The 12,655-nt window shown below is 36.8% G+C and overlaps 1 protein-coding gene across 10 annotated transcripts in view; it reads left to right on the plus strand.

The window, feature by feature from the left end:
- GTDC1 (glycosyltransferase like domain containing 1) overlaps positions 1 to 12,655 on the plus strand; it is a 444,669-nt gene that overhangs the window by 102,494 nt on the left and 329,520 nt on the right. For all 10 annotated transcript variants that reach the window (XM_072613182.1, XM_072613176.1, XM_072613179.1 and 7 more), the window contains one exon: positions 2,466 to 2,603. The gene's annotated coding sequence lies outside the window, so the exon portion shown is untranslated. The remainder of the gene's footprint in view (positions 1 to 2,465; positions 2,604 to 12,655) is intronic.

Here is a 12,655-nt window from a genome sequence, read left to right on the forward strand (position 1 = left end):
AAATATTATCTTTCCATGTAGGAATGTAAACAGTTCAATTTTAGTAAGTCCCTTATGATTTCTTTTTCCTGTTTACCTTTTTATGCTTCTCTTGATTCTTGTGTTTGAAAGTCAAATTTTCTATTCAGCTCTGGTGTTTTCATCATGAATGCTTGAAAGTCCTCTCTTTTCACTGAATGACCATTTTTTTCCCTGAAGTATTATACTCAGTTTTGCTGGGTAGGTAATTCTTGGGTTTAATCCTAGTTTCATTAATTTCTGGAATGTCATATTCCAAGCCCTTTGATCCCTTAATGTAGAAGCTGCCAGATCCTGTGTTATCCTGATTGTATTTCCACAATACTTGAATTGTTTCTTTCTGGCTACTTGCAATATTTTCTCCTTGACCTAGGAACTCTGAAATTTGGCTACAATATTGCTAGGAGTTTTTCTATTCGGATTTCTTTCAGGAGGTGATTGGTGGATTCTTTCAATATTTATTTTACCCTCTGGTTCTAGAATATCAGGGCAGTTTTCCTTGATACTTTCATGAAGGATGATGTGTAGACTCTTTTTTTGATCATGGCTTTCAGGTAGTCCCATAATTTTTAAATTGTCTCCGCTGGATCTATTTTTCAGGTCAGTTGTTTTTCCAAAGAAATATTTCACATTGTTTTCTAGTTTTTCATTCTTTTTGTTTTGTAATTTTTTGATTTCTTATAAAGTCATTAGCTTCCATCTGCTCCATTCTAATTTTAAAATAACTATTTTCTTCAGTGAGCTTTTGAACCTCCTTTTCCATTTGGCTGATTCTGCTTTTTAAAGCATTTTTCTCCTCGTTGACTTTTTGGGCCTCTTTTGCCATTTAAGTTAGTCTATTTTTCAAGGTGTTATTTTCTTCAGCATTTTTTTGGGTCTCCTTTCGCAAGCTGTTGACTCGCTTTTCATGCTTTTCTTGCATCTCTCTCATTTCTCTTCCCAATTTTTCTTTCACTTCTATTACTTGATTTTCAAAATCCTTTTTGAGCTCTTCCATGGCCTGACCATTGCATATTTATTTTGGAGACTGTGGACACACACACCCTCTGTGTAGCATAGCTTGGACTGCAGGTATTCTTTATCCGTATATTCTTGTTTATGTTTTTTTTATGGAAATAATCAGGTTAAATATTTTTGAGTGATTTTCAGTCTTACTAACTAGGGGTCCTTGCAAGGTTCAGCATCCTGGTGCAATTAGCCAGCATGTCATCTGTAAACAGGAACATTTGGAGTACTTTAAGGTAAACTGTCAAGAATTTCTCTTCCATTTTTACTCTGTGCTAAACATCTTCCACAATGGTGGCAAATACACACTTACTTGTTTTGTGTTTCACTTGATTATCTCCATTTTTCAAGGAAACTTGTAAGATTTTTGACAAAGGGAGATACCTTGTTGAAGTTTTCATGGTAGTGCTTTGACCTCCCAACATAAGTCACTTGGTATTTTTTAAGCACCTACTATGTTCTAGGCACTGTGCTGAGTAAACAGTGGATGTAGAAATGCAAGAAGTGGTCTCTTCTCTCAAGTTGCTCAGTCCCCAGTGGAGGAGTTCACAGTCAAATGGACCTATGTTTTTGTTTTATGGTCAGGCACTGGTAAGCACAGTTGGATCTTGTGTTCCCTAAACCTTTTAGTCACTTGTGTGATGTGGTCTTCTGTAGAATATTATTTGTAAAAATTTGCTGATTTCTTAATCATATAATCAACAAGATTGGCCATGGTGAAGGTATAGGTCTGGAAAGTAGGCACTTTGGTCCGTAATTACTGATATTCTCTTACTCACCTTTTTTTTTCTTTTTTTTGATGGTAGCTCCACCGTCATTGATGGAGGAAAGAGTTTGTTACTGAAATCTTTAGAGATCATTTCCATTTCATCCCTGTTGTCCATCCAGTTTCTACCTTAAATTCTTTCAGGATGATTCTCTCTCCCCTGCTTTTTGTTATTTTATGATGTGTATTGATTATAATCTTCTATAATTTTTCTTTATAACATTTTACAAATGAGTTAATATTCAATTGTTCCTTTGGCTATCATAACTTTATCCCTAATAATGAGATCAATTGTTTTCTGATGGCACCTACTTTCTTTTGTTCCCCTTGTTGAGGTCTTTTATTCAATCAAGCAAGCAATCAGTTAATTGAATCATAGTTGGTTATTTGTTAGGTTGTGATGATAGTTTGTGTTGATATCTGTTCTTTTATCCTTTCTTCCATTTTCAGGTATTTATAGCTTGTTTAAATAAGTCAGGTGGGAATTGGCCCAAATTTGTACCATACTCTCTCATTTTTATTCTTTCTTCTTGTCATAGATTTTGATATTTGCTCTGAATTAATACTTTTAGTTATAAAGAGGTAGTTTAGAAATGAGTCCCACATTAATAACTAATTATTTCCTTTCTGTTCAAATATAATCAATGAAAATTTTTTGTGTGTGTGATATTTACAGAATCACAGAATTTTAGAGTTGGAAGGGATCGACAGCCATCTTGTCCAGCTCACACCTGAAATAAATCATCACTGTAACATATCATCATCCATCTTCTGCCTGACACCCTCCAAGGAAGGAAGCCCACCACCTCCCAAGGTAGCTCATTTTACTTTTTGGACAATTCTAATTATTAGGAAATTTGTGTTCACATCATACTTATATTTGTCTTTCTGAATCTTCCACACATTACTCCTGGTTCTGCCCTTTGGGGCAGATCAAGGATTAGTCCTCTTCCAGTTATCATGTACCACTTGAATCCTTTCATTTTCAGGTTCAAAATTTGCCTTCAACTGCCTTCATTAAAAGCCAGTTCTTTCAACTGATTCTCATATGAAATGGACATTTTTCACCCCAATTAACTATATTTGCATTATTTAAAACATAGTCACTTGCAGAATTGGTTCAGTTTTTTTAAAATTCCAGATACACTTTAGCTCTTTGGAAGTTCCTTTAGTTTATGTGAGATAAAGCATTAGATAGTTTTCTACATCAGCGGCCACATATCAGGAAGACCAGGGAAATCACACATTAAAGAATGGAGGTCTCTCAATCTGTAGTGTGAAAAGTTGATTGCCATAACACATGGATGTGTTCTCTTTGCTATAGGAAATCCAAGCAGAGCTATAAGCCATGTGACCTGACCCACTGTCTGCCTCAGTTTCTGCATCTTGAGATCGTAACAGCTATCTCCCAGGGTTGTTGTAATGATCAAATGAGATAATATTTGTAAAGCACTTAGCACCGTGCCTGGCACATAGTAAATACTATATAAATGCTAGCTATGCTGCTGCTGTTGCTGCTGCCGATATGAGGCATTTTATCATTATCTTCTTTGGCATGAAAGGCCACTAATGGGATTTTGGAGTTAGAGTATTACTTAACTATTACTTAACTAATTCTTCTTATATAATTCTACATAGTATCAGGGACAGACCAATTTATAGCTTCTCTGATAGCCTCCTTCGCCATTGATTGTTTCCATATTTGCCAACTTTGACCATTTGAAGGGTTGGAGTGATTCCTCAGAGTTGTTTTAATTTGCATTTCCCTTATTATTTATGATTTGGACCATTGTTTTTCATATGCTTATCAATAGTTTGTATTTCCTGTTTCAAAGACTGTTCATATCCTTTGATCAAGGATTCAGTGTAGTGCTGTGGAAAGAGTGGTGGATGTAGAATCAGTGGATCTGAGGGCCAAGGTTCAAATCCTACCCTTGTGTATGACCTTGAATAAACCACTCATCCTCTCCAGACTTCAGTAGACTTAGTTGAAGTTGTGCTCTACTAGATGACTTTTGTAATGTGAGGTTGTTGGATTAGATGACCTTGTGGATCTTATTCTGAGATACTATGTTATATTTACCTTTTGGGTAATGACTAAGTTTTATATATTTATGTGAGTTCCTTATAGAATCATTAATTCATTTGCACAATTACCACAAAGGTACTTCTACATGAAGGTAGAAGTTGGCACAGTTGATGGCAGGAAGACCCTGGTGACCTCATGTAGTCCTTGTAGGACACTTAACGACCTCTGATATATGTATGAAATAGAATATTTCATCCCCTTTCTCTTTATTCTTTGAGGTTTCTTTCTTTTTCTTTTCTTTCCTAATGAATTGAGGTCCAATGTATTCTATCTCCCTATCAAATTATACCTTTGCATTTTTTCCTATGGGCTTTTATTGTCTTCCTCTTACACAATATTTGCTTTTTTAAAAAATGCTCATTTTTTTAATACTTTTCGTCATCTGTAGTTAATAAGATAAAATACTCTGAAGCATAAAAAGTTCATAGTGTGTTTTTCATTTGTTCTTTCTTGTAGAACTTATTAGCAGTGCCCAGGATTTGAATTCATATTTTGAACATTGTGTTTTTTAATGTATTTATGTTAGGTTTATGCCCACTAGGACACTTGAATCTTGGGCATAATGTTTGTGGGAGTGGAGCATATTTTTATCAAATTTCTCTTTCTGTTAGTTTTGTAGGCTGAGGGTAGCAGGTGCATTTGATAGATTCAGTTGTAGATCCTTTTTAAATAGAGAATAAGAGTAAACTCCTAAAAATGAATCCTATTTACTAAGTAACATTTTTGTGACTACATTTTTAGTCATTGTCTATAGATTTAATCCTCCCCCATCCCCTTGCATTCAATTAAAAAACAAACATTACGAGCAATTATGTCCTCTTAATATATATAAAGGGAAATATTAACAAAAATGAAATACTTCTTACTCTCAAGGAACCTATGTTCTACTGGGGGATTCAACATGCACACAGATAAGTAAATACAAAGTAATTATAATTTAATGATCATTGTCAGTGACTGCTTCACCTTATACTTTGTGTCACTAAAGATTCTATAATATTTCTAGCATTTCTTTGGTTTTCCTCTAGCTCTAGTTTCTGATTTTTTTTTAGGTCTCCTGATTATTATACAGATTTTAGTAATAAAATTTCAAACTAATATGTTATGTTTGGACATTAATTTCTTTATCTAATGCAGCACCTTATAATGTGAGAATCCTTCTGTGTATGGGGAAAGGGAGCAAGACAACCATTCACCTGTTGTTCACAAGGCTATGGAGTGGTCTTTAGCAATTTGGTTCTCTAAGGGTACCTCCCACCCAAAACTTTTAAGAGTGCCTACTGTAAATTAACATCACCTTCCCAATCAAGGTAGTACACAAGGGATCATCATTCTAGTTTGATAATATTTTGTTGCTTAAAAGAAACTGAAACCTAAAAGGAGCTAAAGGTTAAAAAACAATTATGTGAACAAGATACTCATCTCAGTTGGCTATCCCTGGTTAGATCTGAAGTAGTATCTGTCATGAAAGCTACCGCGTTTGGCAGGATGGAATTGGGTCCTGAAAATGACCAAATGTTTCAAAATGTGGAATGAGTAGAGGGAATTAGGTAAATGTTTCTCCAGAAACAGGAGTAAAGGAGTTAATTGGGTTTGCAATAGAAGACAGCATTGGTTTCTTAATACATTCACTACAGATAATCCTGGGGGGTTACTTTGGGTTGGGAGAAAAAAAAGTGTTAAGAGGAGGATACTCAGATGAAAGAGGCTGCTGGGGTATAGTGGATTGGAGTGAGGTAGAGATGGCATGAAGAGCGTATGATATTCATGGAATGATGAACTCTTGCAAATATTTCTGCCAGTTTAGATTTCCTTGATCACGTTGATTACTTTGCAATCGTATCTGAACTTCATCCTATCATGTATACGTGGAACAACCTTGCAATCTACATTTGGTTTTGTCATGATTTAAAATTATGCATAAATTCTTCCTCTTCCCTCCCCCCAAAACCCCCTTCAAGCTATACCTAAGCTGTCTCCACAGTAATTCTAGGAGGAAGCCAAATCCCTAGCATATAATAAAAGAGGAAGAGACATAGTTGGCAAGTTAATGGAATATACTTTATTTCTACTAGAATACAAGATCCTTGAGAATGTACACTTGATTTTTTTTTAATTTGAGAATGGTTATAGTATTGAAAAGTATTCTGTACCTTTGAAATGATTTGAGATGGTTTCCAGATTAGAATGTAAAGCAATACTAGTCATTTCAGGGAGAAAGTGGAAGGAACAGGTTCTTTGAGGTACCTGGAATGAGCAATATATATAATTTAAAGTTTCCTTATAATTAAGACCAAAAGCAAAGACATTTAAGGGTCATGGTTTCCCCCTAGCATTAGAAAACACGTACTGTTTCTCAGTACAAAAAATGCTTTTCTTGAACTAAACTCAGGCAAGGAGTATTACATGGTTTCTTGTGTACAGGACATTGAGTAATGTAATATGAAGAACTGCTATTCAATAGGACATATTTCATATTACCCCTTTAATCAAATTGTAACATGGTTGTGGCCTCCTCACAAGTGACTGGAAAAATGACTTAGGTTCTAAGCGTTGTCACTTTGATCAAAGTCATTTAACATTTGTTAGTTGTCTGTCATGTTACAAGCACTATTCCAGACATGATGGAAGCCTCCAAACAGGTAAAATATTCCCTTATTTGATTTATAATCTAGTGTTGGGAATATGACCAATGCTGAAATATGTATTAGTTTCTGAGAAGCTAATGATGAATATAGGGATAGAACCTGAACCTGGATAAATAGATATTGTGTATTAAAATTTGTGTTTTAATCAGAGTTCAGACCTTTCGGAAAGCTTATTTGGTTGTTTTTTAGATCTATCAATAAGTATAGACTAATATACATAAGTGAAATAGGAGCATTATGATTGACAATTGTTACTGTTTATGGCATAGGGCAGCTAGATGTTTTGGTGGATAGAGTGCTGGGCCTGGAATCAGGAAGACCTGAGTTCAAATCTGACCTCAGACTTTTACCAGTTATGTGACTCTCTGCAAATCATCTAACCCTGTTTGCCTCAGTTTCCTCATCTGTAAAATGAGCTGGAGAAATGGTAGATCACTCCAGTATCTTAGTCAAGAGAACCCCCAAAATGGGGCCATAAAGAGTTGGACTCAACAACAGTTTGTTGCATGAAACTAGAATCAGATGACATCATAATTAACATATTAATATGAAAAATAGTATTCCCAAAGTTAAAATATTCTGTTCTAAACAGTGATAAGTGATATTGACAACAAATTGCTTTGTTTGACTGATGTTAATGTCATGTATGCTCAGTGAAGGATATCTTTCTGGTAGATTAGAAACCAATTTGTATTGCTACAGTGACAAAGAAATACTTTAATAGAACTTTTAAAAGAACATGGACCATCCAATCATGTAATACATGAAGTCTGTGTTGTGTCTCTGGACAGATAGGTGGCACAGTGGATAAAGCATCAGGCCTGGAGTCAGAAAGACTGAACGCTTTGGAGCTGATGAGATCACTGATATCACTGAGAGGGCTCAAGATAGCATCTTATAGTGCACCTCCAAGTAGGGAGGGTAGCTAGTAGCACAGTGGATAGAGTGCCAGGCCTGAAGTCAGGAAGACTCATCTTCTTGAGTTCAAATCTAGCCTCAGATACTTACTAGCCAAGTCACTTAACCCTGTTTGTTTCAGTTTCCTCATCTGTAAAATGAGCCGAAGAAATGGCAAACCACTCCAGTATCTCGGTCAAGAAAAACCAAAATACAGATGGCTAATATGACAAAACTGGAAGATGATAAATGTTGGAGAGGATGTGGGAGAGTTGGAATACTGATTCATTGCTGGTGGAGTTGTGAGTTGATCTAACCATTCTGAAGAGCAATTTGGAACTGTGCCTAAAGGGCTACAAAAATGTGCATACCCTTTGACCCAGCAATATCGCTACTAGGACTGCATCCCCAAGAGATCATAAAAATGGGAAAGGGTCCCACATATACAAAAGTATTTATAGCAGCTCTCTTTGTGGTGGCCAAAAACTGGAAGTCAAAGAGATGCCCATCAATTGGGGAATGGCTGAACAAATTGTGGTATATGAATGTAATGGAATATTATTATGCTATAAGAAATGACAAATAGGAAGACTTCAGAGAGGCCTGGTAAGACTTATATGAACTGATGCTGAGTGAAAGAAGCAGAATCTCCCATTAGACGGTGAACTCCTTGAGAACAGGCACCCTCTCTTACCTTTCTTTCTATCCCCAGCCTTCATTACTGAGCCTGGCACAAAGTAGGTGTTTAATAAATGTTTGTTGACTAACAGCTAGAGAGTTTGTGAAATTATTGTATTGTAGTTCAGTTGAATTTGCACCAAAGTAATAATTTATTAAACTCCTACAGTCTGGAAGGTGCTGTTAGGTAGGTACCAGGGGCACAAAACCAAAAATGAAACCCTTCCTGCCCCAGGAGTTGACATTTTCCATGGTGAGAGACAGCTTGTACCACCAGTAAGGAACTGCAGAGTAATTGAAAAAAAGGAGGACGTGCTAATAATAACTAAGGGAGGTGGGAGAATCGAAAGGTTGCATAGCAGTTGAACTGAGCTTTGAAGGAAGCTGGTGATTCTAAGAGGCAGAGGTAAGGAGGGAGACCATTCCAAACTTGGGGGCTGCTTCTGTAAAGGCAAAGAGGTGATTCTGTGTACAGAGAACAGTGAGTAGACCTGTTTGATTGGAAATGAAGGCGTGTGTGTGGGGAGTCATTTGAAATAAGAGAAAGGCAAGTGGTACCCAAATTATAGAAGGGTTTAAATGCCAAGCTGAGCATCTTGTTTTTCACCTTGGAGGCAAGAAGGAGCTGTCCTGTTAGTCTAGGCAACCTGTAAGGACTGAAAAGAAGATTGGAAAGAGCACAATTAAAAAAAAAATTCTACTTTGCTCACTTATAGTATCTTAGAATTTAAAGCTAGAAGGCCTCATTTGGAGTAGGGTGTGAGATGGTCTGCTCTCTATTTAAGATATGTGTCTGGAAACTGAGAGGCAGCCCACTATAGCAGATAGAGGGGAGTCCGGAAGATGTGGGTTCACTTCCTGCCTTAGACACAGGAGTTTTGTGACCTTGGGAAAGTTACTTACCTTCAGTGGCTCAGGAATCCTCCAAGATTCTGTAACTTTAAATTACAGAATAGTTGCTAATCTGCTTTGGAAGTGGTAGTTTTCTCTCCAGGAGTTTCCTACACCAATGAAATCATAGGTCTGAACCAAAAAGAAAAATAATCAAAATAATCATCTGGTCCTTCATTTTTAGGAAAGTACCCAAGCCAGCTGTATTTACTCCTTCATTTCTCTCTGGACTCTGATCTTGACTCTCAGCATTTTTCTCTACTGTGATCCAACTGCCTTCTCTCCCTGGAAGATCACTTCACCCTCTGGTCCCTTCCTCTGATTGGTCAGTTCCTTCTGAAACCTCCATTTTAAGGGATTTTCCTAGACCAGCCTCATTCCCTTCCTTATTCCTACTATTCCTATGGGCCCTGCTTCTAACTCTCTAGACTTCTTTCCTCTTTCACCATGGGGCATGATGGAAAACTCATTCCACTCCCTATGCATGCCTATGGGCCCATAGCATATAGGTCATAGTATCCCTTATTATCAGGTAAGCGTAATGCTTTTCATTATTTTTAGTAAGCTTTTGTGCTAGATTTGCTATTTCTCAAGGGCTCAGGTAATGTCTTATTTACTTTTTGGACATGTTAGGTGCTTGATAAATGCTTATGATTGCATTAGGTAATTCTGTACTCTGGTATACTTTAGTTCAGTGACCGTTCCCCATTATAGAGCTGTTTGCTCCTGTTTGAGTTAAGCGAGAAATGATCCAAAGAAGAGAAAATAGATCTTTGTCAATTTTGAATCTGTTTTTGAATCTGTTCATAGCCATATCTTTTCTACCCTATTTTCTTTAAACAAAATATTACTACGATGTCTTTTCAATTCTCTGTCAGATAAATGTTCCCTTCCTCTCACCTGCCTCCATATACATATCTTTTGGAGAATTGTTCTTATGTTGTTCCTTAGTTATCAGCCAAATTATGCACATTTAACTGCTTTATAATCTTCTTTGTAATTGAGTTATTTCAGCTTGCTTTGCTCTGAATCCCCTGCATTTTATCAGCAACTAGAAGTAAGCGTAAAAGTGGATATTAGCCTGCTTGTATACCTTTTATTCTTTTTTCTACTCCTGATTTTGCCTCATACTCCTTATTGAACTAAAGCCAGCCAGACATCATTCTCCCAACCACTTTGGCAATAAATGAATACCCTGCCTAGAACTATCAATGCCATGAGCTGTAATAGCATCAGCAGCATTTCCTAGATGAAAAGAAAGGAAAATGTAAGAGGAGAACAGTGTGGAACAAAATAGTACATTCTTTAATTGTATGGTGGACTTTCCTTGCCACACAAAGTAAATCCTCTTCCCTGAAACCTCTCCCACAGCTTCTGTCATCCTTAAGTGTCATGTCCTGGCACTAATTCGAATGGTAAGAGAAGTATGTTTCTTGTTTAAACTTTAGACACTATTCTCACTTTGTTCCTACAGTGTTTCTTCCCCCTGCCCCCCTTCCCCTTCCCACTCTGATCATGCCTTGCTATCAGATTCTGTAACCATGTACAAAGCTGGGCAGGAGATCATTTCGTCGGAAATTAGATGGGCTCAGGTGGTAAATGCTCCGTGCCTCCATGTGTAACATCTGATGCAAGTTCTTTAGTTTTTTTTGCTATTTCTGTAACAGCCGTTGGTCTCCTTTTAACAGCTCATTCAGTGGAGATGCTGGAGGAAGGGATGAGTAGGCCTTTGGTGGTATTCATCATGGCTTTATTAGTTTCACAACTTTTCTCTGATTGGCAGTGAGAAACATACTGCTTTTAGATGGTGCTGAGCTTAGTGTAAAATATGCCAGCGGGAGACCTAGGCTTGCTTTCTTTTCATTTGGTTTGTAGAAAATGGACCTCTACCCACACCTGTCTTGTGTATTAGAGAGAGGAAGGCTGTACCTACCAGGAGCTAATGGCATGTTGGCGTTTCTTTGCCATCAGAGACAAGTTAGTTTATTTAGTTGAAGTCTGCAGTACAAACCTGATTCTCTCATTTTTGTTATAGTCACTTATTTTTGCTATAAGATTGAATAGGAGAGAGGACTTGGTTTTCCTGTTTATGTCTGTGGCAACTTTCTAGATAATTTGTGGTTTATTCCTTTCAACAGTTTTGCCTTTTTATCAGGGTTCTGTTTTCCTTGTGAAAGGCCTAAAATGTGCACCTTCTAATATCCTTTCTTATAATCAGATATTTGTTTTTTGGGAATCAGAGTCAGAACTATTACTGATACAACTATCACTGGATTTCATCCTAATGACTCTTGCTCGATGGTGTACCCCTCTTTTATTTTGGGGCTGTATTTCTGTGTCCATCTTTCCCTATGTTGTCTAATTTAAAATGACATGATGTGATTGTAAATGTTCCTGGGGACAGGTAGCTGAATGATGTGAGCTGATTTTATGAGTGTTCTTTTTTTTTTAAACATTGGTTTCACCAATGATTTTCAAATAGAGAAATTTTTACTTGCATTAATTTCTTCAGGAAATGAATGTTTTCTTCAGAATAACTTGCATTTCTTGGGCTTTTCAAGACCTGTCACAGAAAACAAAATGCTAACCTGGCTTTAAAGTGAGGAGGGGGGAAAATCCACCCTATCCCCTGTATTACATTATTCTTTGTTCTTTATGTGCATCAAAGTGACAATCCCACACTGTCTCAATTGAGGGAGTCTAGCACAAAAATCAAAAACAGCCTGGTGCTGCTATAGGCTGGCAGCCAAAATGTTTTGTGCAGCCCAGTTCTGGCAACAGTTTTCCTAGGCAGAGGGGTCTACCCTCACAGCATCACTAACGGCTAGCAGCCTTAGTCTCGCCTACTTCTACCAATTCTGTTCCTTCTTGTCTCCCTCTCTTTCTTCACTCAGACCACAACCGTCAAATAAAGTATTTTCTTAAATAGAAACATCATTTTCTACACAACTTCCACATTTAGTAAATGGCAAATTGCCTTTACATTGTTTCTTGCAGAAGATTGTGCTAAATTCTGCCTTTTCCAGCTTATTCAGAGTTAAGAGCTCTCTTACAAAGCTTCTTCCCTGCCAATGCTTTGCCTGGAATTTCTTTGAACATTCTCTCTGAGTATTGTTGACTTTGATGGTAATAGCTCCATGACAGACATTTGGATTGGTAGGCATCTTGACTACCTCACATCTCATCATTTGAACTGAAGATTTTGAGTGTTATTTGTATGAACTGTGTAACTTTTGTGTGAAGAATTCTATCAGAGGGGCCAAAAAATCATGTTTAAAAATTTTCTAAATTATAGTCCTGAGTTAACTCATCCTTCTTACAGACTGAATTATATTCAGGTCAGGAGATAAGCATCTAGTGGATAAGCAGGTAATCTATGGTTAAGTCAAGAAATATGCTTCTAAAATTTATTTTTTTCTTATTATTCAGATACCAGCTAAAATATAGTAAAATACTTAAGTCACCAAGTCTCTTTAATAACCTGCTACACCTAATTCCATCCTTTAGACTCAGATGGGATATGAAAATGTGAGAGTGGAGATGCTTTAAAGAACACAGACTACATTTTCAGTATGAGCAAGCATTCTATGAAATTTCTTAGAATGTTAATAAAAATATAAATGGTGTTTTGTTTTATTAAGCAAAAATTATTTCCTCATGAAT

The sequence above is a fragment of the Notamacropus eugenii genome, chromosome 5, assembly GCF_028372415.1.
Source record: "Notamacropus eugenii isolate mMacEug1 chromosome 5, mMacEug1.pri_v2, whole genome shotgun sequence".
NCBI lineage: Eukaryota > Metazoa > Chordata > Mammalia > Diprotodontia > Macropodidae > Notamacropus > Notamacropus eugenii.